A 14,091-nucleotide genomic window follows, 5' to 3' on the forward strand; every position below is an offset into this window, starting at 1 on the left:
ATGTGTTTCTCCGTCTCACAGTCCTATAATGGAGTTAAGTTACTCCTAGCATTCTCATACAAGAAATAGCTTTCAGAGATTCTTACTCACTTTGCTGACTCACCTACTGTTAGGATATGAGGACTCCTGACCAGACAGTGCTTGATGACAGAAATATGTGCTGTTTCCCAGACCTGGAAATATGTAGGGAGAGGGAGAGAGGCAATCACTGAGTGTATGACACCAGAGCCTATACTGTGGGAAAATCTTCTAACCACCAGACATATAAAATTATAAGCACATCAATGCCTGCCTAAACAGAAGTGCTCTTCTATAAGGAATATATATATATATATATATATATATATATATATATATATATATTCCAATTAAATACTGAGTCATAATTTTAGGACATGTGATATTTGTGTTATTTATCCAGTTTATAAAGCTAGTAATATTCTGTAATTTTTTGTCATTATATTTACATATTCAAGTTTGTACCCAAGTTTGTATTCTCACATTTTATTTCTTTCTCCTAAAGAGAAGGTTGAAAGTTTATAATACTCAGGTCCCAGAAAACCTGGATGGGCCTCTGCTTTGGCATCTGTACATAGTTGCATCTCAACCCCTTTCACACACATGTGCTTAGCTTCAGAACCTCTGAGCCTCCTTATTTCCTTCAAACAATTCTTATACCCTAGCCTCCGCACAAGTGAGTCCATCTGTCTGAACCACTTATCCTCCCAACAACCACATGCTTCTATTTTGAAAATCATTTACCAAAGCTCATCTTTCTCATAAGGCCCTTTCTGTCCATTCTTTTTTTAAAAAAATATGTAGCCCATTTCTATACACCATCTGTAAACCTCTGTTTTTTCTGTTTACTATAGCATTTTTCACATTTCTCAGGTAGACAGGTATAGATAGATAGATAGATAGATAGATAGATAGATAGATGATAGATACTCTCAATATATATCCATGTTTCTTGCTTATGATTTATCATCTGTTCCTCCATTAAAATATATATGATAAGTAAATGCTAAATAAATGAAAATTTCTATCAAAATCTGTGAATTATTTACTTATGTAAGTAGTTGAATCTGTGTAATGTTCATTTAAACATAGGTAAAATCAATTTCTTGTAGGGTCTAAAGATATCACACTATACCTTGAAGAAATTTAAGGTTAGCATAATAATCTGATGGCAGGACTGTGAAAATATAAAGAAAATGTGAATCTTGCACTGAAAACCTACAGTTCAGTTGTAGTCAGTGATGACACATTCCTACTACAGTGAATGTCAGGAGGAATTTTATAGCTGATGACTACATTTTTAAAACAGAAGCTGCCTTTGAAATGAAGCTTCTCATAAGCATACAGCTCTTAGAGTAGGGAGCCAGGGGGAACTCTCTTGATCATTATTTTGAACACTGAGGAAAATGAGCACAGAAGAAAACAATGAATACTATGAGCATTGTACACAAGCCAGACATTTACAATTGTTACTTATTAACTTTTTTATCTAAATTTTAAAAAATTGTTTTTCCTTACTACAAAAGGATCACTTTTCTTTTCTTTTTTTTTTTCTTTTTTTCTGTGGTACTGGGGATGAAATCCAGGGGCATTCTATCTCCTACCATCACCCTCAGCCCTATTTTTATTCTTTATTTTTGAAACAGGGTCTCACTGAGTTGCAAAAGGCCTCACTAAGTAGTAGCTGAGGCTGTCCTTGAACTGCAATTCTCTTGTCTCAACCTCCCAAATGCTGAGATTACAAGCATGCGCCACCACACCTGGCTTAAAGGATCATTTTTCTATATTTTTATGACACAGCAGCATCAAGGACTGTGTTTTCTATTCAAATATGGAATCGAATAACAACAAGATCTTTACAAATGTTAATTTAGCTTATGTCTTCGGTGTTCACACTTCAGAAAAAGTCTTCCTTCTGGTCTTCAGCAAACCAAGTTACAGTTAATTTATATGTCTCTTGTGTTTTCTTTTGTCTGCCTGCTATTTTAAGTGACTTCTGTCACTGTGTGAAAGTCTGGATGAGTGAGCATGTTTCTTGTCTTGTTGAAACAAAAGAAAGATTTAAGTACAAGGTTTTTACCTTGGCCTAGCAGGTAAACTGGAACACTGACATCTTTTCCATAACTATTCTATGGAAACTTTAAACTCAAGAGTAAGTATCCCTGTATTATAGAAAATGTAACAACTGTATTCTTTTAGTAAAATCTCAACACTCAATAATTCCTGAAAACTTCACTTGCTATATTACAATCAATACAGAACATTTTGAGACCCAGATATATGGGGCTTTCCCATATTAGACAATTCTCTAGTACCATCTACATCCTACAGTGTAATTAAATTCTAACATTATCTACCTGAAGATAACTTTCAGATATCATAGGTTAAGAGATCTTTATGTTTTTAGAAACCAGTACACATTCTGAAATTCAGAGATTTTAAGAAGGCTTTATTGCTTAGGCATTATCAATTAATAACACAGTTTCTAATCCTTCTCCCCTTCTTGGAGAATGAGGTTAAGGCTGAAAGTTCAACCCTTCTAATCATGGGTTAGACTTTCTGGTTACCTATCTTTCTCCAGGAGCCCACAAAAGTTCCTGCTTATTAGAACAAAAAACTATTTCTATAGTTTAGGAAAGTCCAAGGGATTAGGAACTCTGTGTCAGGAACTAGCATCAATGACCAAATATCAGGACAAAATATCAATTAGGAAATAACAAGGAGTTTAGACACTCTGTGCCAAAATTAAGGCACTGACCAAATGCATTTATTTATTATCTCACAGTATTATAATATCCTACAAAGATCATTTATAGTATAAAATGTGGATGAGAGCAAGGTGAATTATTTTGCCCTTCATTTGTAGTCTAAACAAATTTGTATTTTTGTATTTTGTAGCTTTAATTCATATCCCCTTTTAGCCATTGGGAAATGTCAGCAAGCTCTCGCTGTCTATTCACAGCATTTTAGACTAGAAAGAGTGGGCCTCCAATGGGCACAAGGCTTACCTAATGGCTTATGGGGCTTAGGGAAGGGCCACATGTGTCAGGACCTATGAGGCTGCTACAATGAAGTTGGTTACTTTGTTCATCAAAGCAAACAAGACATTAGTCTTTCTGTTTCCACCCAGGCCCACAGACTATGCTCAACAGTAGCTACAGAGATCTTATTGAAACCAAAAATCAGATCAACATCATTCTAGTGATTCATATCCTCCCTTGGATTCCCATTTATCTATGAGGAAAAGTAGAATCTACACAATGGTTTTCCAAGGTCTCTTTGATCTGTGTGGTGCCCTCCTCTTACCTAGAACACACCAGACATACTACCTCCTTAGATCCTTTTCATTTTATTTTGCCTCTGCCTGAAGCTCTCTCTCCCCATATTTTCTTATGCTTTTTATCCTTCATTCTCTGCAAGTCTCTGTTCAGAGGTCAACATCTACTAGGCCAGTGATGCATGTCTATATTCCCAGATACTCAGAAGGCTGAGGCAGGAAGATTGATTGATCCCAGGAGTTTAAGATTAGCCTGGGCAACATAACAAGACTCTTTCTCCAAAAAACAAAATTTTCCCTTCTCACTGAGGCCTACTCTGACCAAAATATTTTAATTTACACCACCTCACACACACATACACGCAGATTCATCCTTCTTGGTTTTATTTTCTTATAGCCCTTTACTACTATCTAAAATTATAAAATATTTTCTGAAGTGCTTTGTTTATTGTCTGTCTTTCCTAGTAGAATATAAGGTTTAAGAGGACAATGACATTTGCCTCATCTGTGCTATTTACTCCTATAATCCAAATCTCTGGATTATCACTTGGAATATAGCCAAGTTGAATATCATACTGGCTTTCCAAGACAGTTTAAGTCATCCCTGTTTTCTTAATATGATAATTAATGACACCTCTCCACTGTCCAAAGTATTGTATGATTTATTTGTAGTCACTGTACAAAGAAAAATGGCTTAATAACTATTTTAGAATTGAGAGGTTGTCCCTCAGGGGTAATGCCTTCTCCAGCTCAAAGTCAATTTTTAGAAGCATAATACCCACTGACACAAAGCAGCCAAGGTTCAGAAATGGTAGTAGAAAAGGGTATCTGACGTGTCAGTTTTTGGACTACAGTCTATCAATCTCTGATAATCAGAACCAATGCTCCAAACTTCAACAACAAGAATCACAGTGTAGTTGCTGATTCTGTCAGAACACTTGGAACCTAGAAGGTTGACAAGAGCAGAAATGCAGAATTTCATTTGTGAAGGTTAGTCTGGATTGTCAACTTTACTGGAGCATGGAACACTTTAGATGATATGACTTTGGGTATGTTGATGTGATGACTGATTTATGTAATGGAAGATTGAAGGGGAAGTCCTGCCCTAAAAAATAGACAACATGGTTTTGATAGGCACAGGACCTGGATAAAAGAAGAAGACAACTGTGTGAATGCATGCGTGCTTCTTCCTGAAAAACTCCTGTCTGCTCTCATCTGAGATGTTGGCCTTCAGGTCTTTGAACTGAACCTTCATCATTGTTTCTCTGAGCGTTTCCTACAATTCTCTTTGTGCAGTCAGAAACTTGGGAATATGTTGCTTTGAACTGTAAGCTGATCTGAGAAATCCCCTTTTACCATATACATGTTCTGTGAGTTCCATTACTATAGTTAACCCTAACAAATACATCATTCAAAAGAGAAATTTAGCTTTATATACTGGTGCTAAAGAAAGCAACAGCCAGATAATCGCAAATTTAGTTAAAAATTCAACTAATAAAAAGTATTCTTCATATTTTTCTATCTTGAGTAAATACTTTGAACCAAAGTATTTGGTTCAAAATCATTCTTTTAGTAATAAATATTTAAAATCATACTTTTGTTAATAATATAGCTCCTACTGGGGTTCAGGACAAGTTTCCCCAAAATATAGCAGTTGGCATTTGAGCAAACAGCAGAATCAGGCCATAGGAACTAGAAAGAATTTCTCTTATACCTAGTCCTCTGTTTCAAGCCATAAAATCTGACTGGTCTTTCCCTGAAAATAAGTTATAAGACTCTCATTCCAGATGGGTCTCTCCCTATGCCAAGAGAAAAGAAATGTCATACAGGGATACCAAGAAGTATCTGAGCAAATAGGCCTTGTTAAGTTCCCCACTCCCCAGTTTATGACTCTTTTATCATATTCTCATTGTGTCCAAACGTGATTTTTCACAACTATCCACTTCTTCATCAGACTTATCATAAAATATATACAATTTTCTCTGGATTTTTGAGCCTTCATTTTTGAATGTTGTAATGGCACATAAAACTTATATAGAGTTGGAGCACAGCTCAGTGGTAGAGCATTTTCCTGGCATATTTTAGACAAGGCCCTATGTTTTGTTTCCAGCACCAGAAAAAAACTTATATAATATGTATAATGTCCTCTCACTTGTTGCGGGGGCTTCAGGCATGAAATTCATGATGCATAAGGCAAGAAAAACTTTTCTCCTCTATAATTCCCTTCAATTTTCCTTGTTACCCTTTCCTCAAAATAGATACTTAAGTATATTTTAAAATTTGTATTTTGATTTCTATTATCTCCCATGTCTGTTTTCTGTTGTTATCCTAGGAAATTGCCACAAACTTGGAAGCTCTGAACACAAATTTTCTGTATCACAGTTCATTAGGTCAAAAGTTTGGGTTGGATCAGTAGATATTTCTGCTGTGGGTCCCAGAAGGCTGAAATCTAGGTATTTGGCACAATGGACACTTTTCTGAATGCTTTGGAAGTTATTCCCCTTCCAGGCTCATGCAGATTGTTATCAGGAATCCTTATTTCCTTGCTGGCTGTTATCCAGGAATCGACCTATGGTTCTGGAGATTGTACACATCCCCTGGTATGTTGTCTCCTTCTACTTCAAATCTGGCAAAAGCTAGTGTGTAACTCTCACACATGGAATTTCTCCACGTCCTCCTTAACCACATCTTCCCTCTGCTCTATTCTGTGTGTCTCTCTGACTTTTCTGTCACTTCTGCTTTTCTGGGCTCATTTGATTCCATTAAACACACATATATAGTCCAGGATATTCTCCTTATTTTAAAATTAATTGATTTATAAACTGTAATAATATCTACAATGTTCCTTCACAGGATTACCTACATTACCACTTGATTGAATAACCAGAAAAATGAAAGGTTGGGGTGGGGTTCATAGACAGCTTCAGTTACTGATTGAGGTCCTTTATAACCTAGTGAGACCTTGTTTCAAAACACCTTTTGAATTCTGTCCACTACACTCACCCTGTTCTTCAAAATATATGCTTTTCAAGATGCTAATTATAATTCACTTGAGGATTTTTTATTTGTGAATCTGAAGGCCTTACTCCTTCCCTGAAGTTCCAAAATTATGTCTGAGCAAGTATGTGAATAAATGTGCAAAATATTGGGTTACATGTAAAAAACAAAACAAAAAAATAAAATTCATAGGATAAGAACTAAAGTGTGATAGTCTCCAGTTTCTGTCAAGTAGTCACTTGCTTCATTCCTTCCTGATAGCAGAATGTCTAGTAAATAGGAAAATCATTATAGTGAAAATGAACATCCAAGTATCTTATTTTCAAGGTTGAGTAAATGGATTGGAAGATATACACAGTGCTTGGGAAACCACAATGCAAAAGAATAATGAACAAAATGGTGCAACCAGGAAATGGAAGTGGGAAGATTCCATAACACCACGACGCACTGGATATGAATTTCGATAAAGTATATATGGTCATGCTGAAATTGCTGCAGTAACTTCATAGAACTGAGATAGTCACAGGCTTTCGCTCTCTAAATGTGATCTCTGAACCATCTGCCTCACCTAAAAACCTGTTCGAAATGGAAATTCTAAGGCTACACCTCAGGTTTATTTCATTAGAAACCTGGAGGGGAAGGCCCTGCTGACTCTTTTTAAATGCTATAGAGAAAATTCTAATTAAGTCAAAAGGGATATTTGAAAAGCGATTTCAGAAGAGATTCTAATCTCTTCTACCCTTTTCAAAGAAGGTAGGCAGGAAATAGAAGTTAGAGCTGAGGTAGGACACCCTTTTGTTAGGCCCCAACCTTATTTGATAAACTGAAAGAGAAGCATCTAAAAGAAGTAAGGGTATAATGTCAAAACATCAAAAATATTCTCTGTTGCATTTTAAACAAAAACATTTACTTATTTTCTAAGAGGTTGGACACAGTTTCTTTTATTTATTTATTATTATTATTATTTTTATTTTTTATTTTTTATTTTTTGGTGGTACTGGGGTTCCTGGAAGCCCTTCTACCTCCGGGCTACACTCCCAGACCTATTTTATTTTTGGAAACAGGGTCTCTTATGCCAGTGCCTCTGGCTTCGAACCTGCGCGTTCCTCTTGTCTCTGCCTCCCAAGCGTGGGGATTACAAGCGTGTGCCACCACACCCACCAGGACACAGTTTAAACAAGACACAGTTATTTCATACTAAATATGACAATTTCCTCTAGAGAAGAAAGTTTTCTTGTCTCCAGTATGTATGAACATTTTCAAACTACAATACTGTAGGGTTATTCTTAGTGTCCTGAGCAGGAATATTTCTTTTTTTTAATTATTTTTTATTGGTGCACTGTATTCATACATCATAATGGGACATACATGCACACATGGCCCAGTTAGCCCCTACCCGATCCCCACCCTGTTCCCTCCCCATCCCTCCTTCCCATGCTTGGCTTAGTGGTTGACATCTAGTATTATAGTAATTTATCCAAAATTAACAATGATAATCTCACATAACAATTTAATTTGTCTGATACCAAGCTTTTGATGACTTAAAGATAACATTTCAATATTTCTTTTTGCTTTCTTTCTAACCAGAGAATGTTTTCTTCTTTTTCTTTTTAGGTGAAACTATCATAAATTTATTTATTAATTTTCAGAAAAAAATCTATTGTGAATGATATCTCTCAAGAAATTCTGGTAACTTTCATTATTTCTGTCTTCTTAGCCAAATCGACTAAGGAAAGAGTGTTAACTTTGCATTTCTACCCAAATTGCCAACCTGGGTTAAATATATTTCTAAATCATTCTACTAAAGCCCTTCAGATCTGTGTTTTCCTCATGACCCAAGGTGTGGAAGGCTATACTGATTTAGCTGCTAAATAACAAGTGCAAAATAAAATTAAGAGGCCCATCACGGTGGCACATGCTTGTAATCCCAGTACTTGGGAGGCTGAGACAGAAGGATCACAGGTTCACAGACAAATTCAGTTACTGAGGCCCTTTGTAACGTAGTGAGACCATGTTTCAAAATAAAGAATAAAAAATAGGGCTGGGGATGTAGCTCAGAGGTAGAATGCCTCTGGGTTCCATCCTCAGTACTGAAAAATAAATTAATTAAGGATTTAAACAGGGAGCTTCTCCTTGGCTGAATTTGAGTGTGAGGCTGGCAAGCTGCCCAGCCCCTCACAGAGTGGAGGAATTTATTGTGAGTGAATGCAGGACTCAAAAGGAATGAAAGAGGTCAAGGACATGGTTGAACTCATACATCTGCCTGTCCTCTAAAAAGAGAGGAATGCACCATTATGAGATATAATTAGATCTTTCCTATCAAAGGAATAGCTTGACTTGGGCTCCATTTTGTAAAACTGCCATTGTGTAAAGATAGCATTTCCTGGAAATTGTGAATGCCAACCCCTCCCTCGGCATCCTTTTTAGCCAATGGCATAAAGACTGTGAGGCTATGTTCCCACCAATAGGAGCACAGCACAGAAGTCTGCACTAAAAGTAAAATGGCTAGCAGTTTTCTGTCATGCTGTTCCTGCCTGCTGACTCACTAGTAGCAGGAATCCTTTTGCAAAAAGTAAAATTCACCTTGCTGAGTTGATTTAAAACATATATATATATGTTTTTTACAACGCTATGGAAATTTACTTCTGACACCATCTTTAGTGTAATCAAGGCTTTGTCTTCTTTATCCTCCTCTGTTAAGTAATTATTGGCTCCATTTTCTGGAAGATCATATGCTTTTGTTTTGGTTTGGGCTATTTTTTTGTTTACCTGGAAACTGAAAGACCAAACAAAAAGGCTTTTCTTGATGTTTTAAATGCAAAATTTGATATATTTAAGAAGCAACTTCTGAAATACTTTCTTTGAAAACTGCTTGGATCCTAGGCCTGCCATTTTTATACTCTAAGTTTAGGCAAGTCACTTAACATCTCAGGGCTTCATCTGTAAAACATAACAGTTCCTATCTAATAGAGTTATTTAAAATATTAAATAAGTTCATAAATGTAAAGCACTTGGAAAATTGACCTGAATCATATAGGCACATAACAAATGAAAATAATTGTTGCTGTTATAAGGGTTGTGTTCCTTACCTGGGTCTTCTACTTCTCACGTTTTCTATCCCTTCCCCAGTTCTTACTTCATCCCTAGTGAGCATGATGACTAGTGGGGTGGGAATGTTGTGGCTATTCATTGAGGGTGAAATAACTTTTGAAAGTCTCCAAAATCATACACCCTTTCTGCATACACAGAGAAGCTCAGCATTGTAACAAGATATAAAAATAAGGGCTTATTTATATATTTCCCTTGTATACAATTTTGTCTATTAAATAGTTTTAAAATAGCCAGATGCTATTTTTAGTGGCTGATGCTGGCCTAATCCTTTGATTCCTCATCTCAGCCTTTCAAGTACTGGAATCATAGGTGTGTACCACCACACTGGACACATAATTTATCATTTTATTGTGACAGGACATATATCCATTCTTTTTACATTTCTCAAGAATGCAACACATTACCATTAGTTATAGTCACCTTGCTGTTTAATAGATCTTTTAAAATTTATTTTTTCTATCTAACAAGCACTCATTTCTGATTCAGATAACCTGTCTGTTATGGTGAGGGTTGAGACGTACACTACAAATTTCTTCTCTGGCTGCTTTGGGCTGATGGAGCTCTAGCTATCAGCAGTCTGAGTTAACTCTGAAATGTTTATGTACTGAAACAATGGCACAGAAAAGGAGATGAGGCATGTCTATAGCCCTGCAAAAAGATACTTCTCTTCAACATCCCTCTGGGTAAAGCAAGTCAAATGCCTACCATTCAACAGGAGGGTGGAAAAGGTCAATGCTCCTTTCTCCAAGAAAGGAGACACTTGAATATTTTGAACCACTCTAACAATTAAACAGATAGACTTACATTACTCCTGTTTATATTCAGATGGAGAAATGTATCATGCCATAAGGAAAATGCCTACTAGTCTGAAAAAAAAAACTACCCAAAGGATAGATAGTTTTATAATTTCTTAGTCATTTGCATTTTGCAATCAACTGTCACTGTTTAGTATTTATTATATTTTGGTGGATGTTCTTGGTTTTAGTGGTAATTATATGAAGGTAGCTATAAGATTTAGATAATTTTGTGCTTCCTTGTCTTTTAGAGTCTTGCTGTGATATCTTCTCTTTCTGTTAATTGCACTATGGAAAATCAGTGTACACTGAAATCCCATACTTAAACAGTTTAAGCTTGCCTTCATTGTGACAGTTTATCAATGTGTGCACATGAAATTAGACTAAAAATATTTTATTAAACCCACCAGAGGAGCATCTTCTTGTAACAATATTCTACTTCCTTCAATAGAAATACATATGATTAACAAAGGCTTCAAAGGAGTTTTAAAAATAATTTAGAAATTATTTAATATTAGGATGGATGTATTTAATGGCCTGCCTGATTTTTATCATACAACTTTTACACATGGTAAATTTATGAAAAATAATAAACCATATTTACTTGGATAACAGTGACCTATATACCTAAAATGCATTAATTTAGAAAATACTTTGTTTTACCAGGTGTGGTAATGCACGCTCGTAATCCCTGCACTTGGGAGACTGAGACAGGATGATCGCACAGGTTCAAGCCATCCTCAGCTATTTAGTGAGGCTCTCAGCAAATTAGTGAGACACTGTTTCCAAATAAAGTATAAAATAGGTCTGAGAGTATAGCCCGGAGGTAGAAAGCCCCTGGGTTCCACCCCCAGTACGACAAAAAAAAAAAAAAAAAAAAAGAAAAAAGAAAAGAAAATACTTTGTCTTTTTATAATAGTTTCCCATTTATTTTTAAATTGGTGCATTGTAGTTATACATCTTAATGGGATTAAAGATGGTGGAGACATACATGCACACATCACCTAATTATCCCCTTACCCATTTCCCACCCCTTCTCTCCCCCTCCCTCTTTATCATGCTTGGCTTAGTGATTGACTTTGTATGCTTGTTCAAATATACCATGTGCTTTAGAGAATTTCCCTCTTCCCCCCTCCCATCCCCTCAGTTTGGTCTCATTTGCTCCTCTATAGGATCTCCTTTATCTAGAGTTCCTCCTGTTACCCATTTCTCCTTAGCTTTCACATATTAGGGAAAGCATCCGATTTCTTCTTTTTTGTGACTGACTAATCTCATTAAGCATAATGTCCTTGAGTTCCATTCATTTCCCTGTAAATGATGTAATTGTGCTTTTCTTTATGGCTGAGTAAAATTCCATTATCTACATATCCCACAGTTTTGTAGTCCATTCATCTGTTGATGGACATATTGGCTGGTTCCATAGTTTGGAAATGGTGAATTGTGCAGCTATGAACATAGATATATATGCATTAGTTTGGTAGTTTGTTTTCCTTTCTCTTGGGTAGATACCCAGAGGTGGTATTGCTGGATCAAATGGTAAGTTCATTCCCATTCTTTTGAGGATCCTCCATACTGTTTTCCAAAGTGGTTGCACTAATTTGCAATCCCACCAACAATGTTTTAGAATTCCCACTTCTCCACATCCTCACCAGCATTTGTTGTTGTTAGTGTTTGGAATGATTGCCATTCTGGTTGGAGTTAGGTGAAATCTCAGGGTAGTTTTGATTTGAATCTCTCTGATTGCCAGTGATGCTGAGCATTTTTTCATGCATATTTTAGCCATTTGAATGTCTTCTTTCGTGAAGTGTCTATTTAATTCACTTTCCCATTTTTGATTGGGTTATTTGTTTTCTGAGTGCTGAGTTTCTTGAGTTATCTGTATATTCTAGATATTAGTCCCCTATCCGAGGAGTAGGTGGCAAAAATCTTCTTCCATTCTATTGGCTCTTGATTGAGGATCCTGAGAGTTTCCTTTGCTGTACAGAAGCTCTTCAGTTTCATTCAATCCCACATATTGATTTGCCTTTTAGTTTCTTGTACCTTTGGGGTCTTGTTGAGAAAGTGTTTATCTGTGCGTATGTGTTACAGTATTGGACCTCAAGGAGCCTCAAAGTCTCTGGTCTAACTTCCAAGTCTTTGATCCATCTTAAATTGACTCAGTAAACAGGTTTCACTGTGTTGCCTAGGCTAGCCTTGAACTCCAGTGCTCAAGCTATCCTACTGCCTCGGCCTCTGAAGTATATAAATTACTATTTTAGTAAACAAAATTCAGACAATCTCTTTATAATTCTAGAATTAGGCTATCAGAGCATGTTTATTACCTCATTTTCCTTTTATTATTATTTCTAATTGACATGTTATAATTGTACATGCTTATTGGGTACAATGTAATTTTTCAGTATGTGTATATAATTTGTAATATTCAATTATGAAACACCAGCATATCCATTACTTCAAATATTTATTACTTATCTATGTTGGGAATATTGAAAATTCTTTCTTCTAGCTATGATGAAGTACACAATAAATTGTTGACTGTATGTTTCAGTCAGCATTCTCATTTTATAATCCAAAACACCTTACCACAACAACTTAGAGAAAGTTGATTTATTTACTCATAGTTCTGGAGATTTCAGAGGTTCAGTCCCTATTAGGGCAGGTAAAGTCTGTGAAACTCAAGGCATGGTGCAGTGCAGAGAACAGAAAAAGATCATGCGCAAGGGCTCTACTCTCACATCATGATGGTGCATTGTAGTCGTACATCTTAATGGAGTACAAGATGGTAGAGGCATACACACTTAACTAAAAGAGCCTTTACCCAAATCCCACCCCATTTCCTCCCTCCTCCCTTCTTCTCATTTTATGCTTAGTGATTGACTTTGATATGTTTATTAATGTACATCATGTACATGATGTACAACTACAATGCACCAATAAAAAATTTTAAAAAATCTAAACCATAGCATTCATAACATAACAAAATTATCACACAAAATTTTCATACAAAACAATAATATATATATATATATATATATATATATATATATATATATATATATATATATTCATGCTTCTTATGGGGTTATACTAATCATATATTTTTAAATTCAACACAAGTCTTTCCATCTATTGTAGGTCTAATGCTCTACTTGCTTATCTTCCTAGCTACAATCCTAGAAAGAGTGGAAAGTATGACACAAATTTAATATCTATGTAAAATAATATTTATATAAAAGGAACTGTCTTTGACACCTTCCTCCCATTACTTATTAATCTAAGTCGTAGATCTGGAGGCAAGAAAGTGAAGCACAGGGGACTAGAATTATCATTTGCTTAAAGAATTATATAATAACTTTGTCTTCTCTTTCTAAAGAATGCCACATCACAATTTTGTTATTTCATTTCTTGTAGTACTACACATGTGATTGTCTTATAAAATTGCAACTTGTCCTGCTAAGTTGCTTTACAATAAAGCGGGGAAGTGAGAAGGTGAGAAATATAATATATAACCTTAACATAACTTTATATGCCTTAAATTAAGGAAAATGATACATCTTCAGATCTTTAAATTGCTTTTTGGGGGGTTTAAACACCCAAGTATGTTTACATATGTATTGTTATAGTAAGCTTCGTTCATACCATTAATTAAACTCTTCCATGTTCAAAAAATCAGTATAAGTTACGGACATCAATACTATATCTACTTTATTATTCGCCTAACTTAGTTTTGGAAAATACACTTAAATCTTCATTTAACAAATTTACTTTTAAAATCTAATTAAATATATTTGTAGGAAAGTAGATAGAACTAGAGATCAGCCAATCTTAGAAAGTCAAGGGTCAAATATTTTCCCTGTTATGTAGAAGCTAGAAAGATAATAGAAAATAAAAGGG

This window comes from Muscardinus avellanarius (assembly GCF_963383645.1).
Source record: "Muscardinus avellanarius genome assembly, chromosome: X".
Classification (NCBI taxonomy): domain Eukaryota; kingdom Metazoa; phylum Chordata; class Mammalia; order Rodentia; family Gliridae; genus Muscardinus; species Muscardinus avellanarius.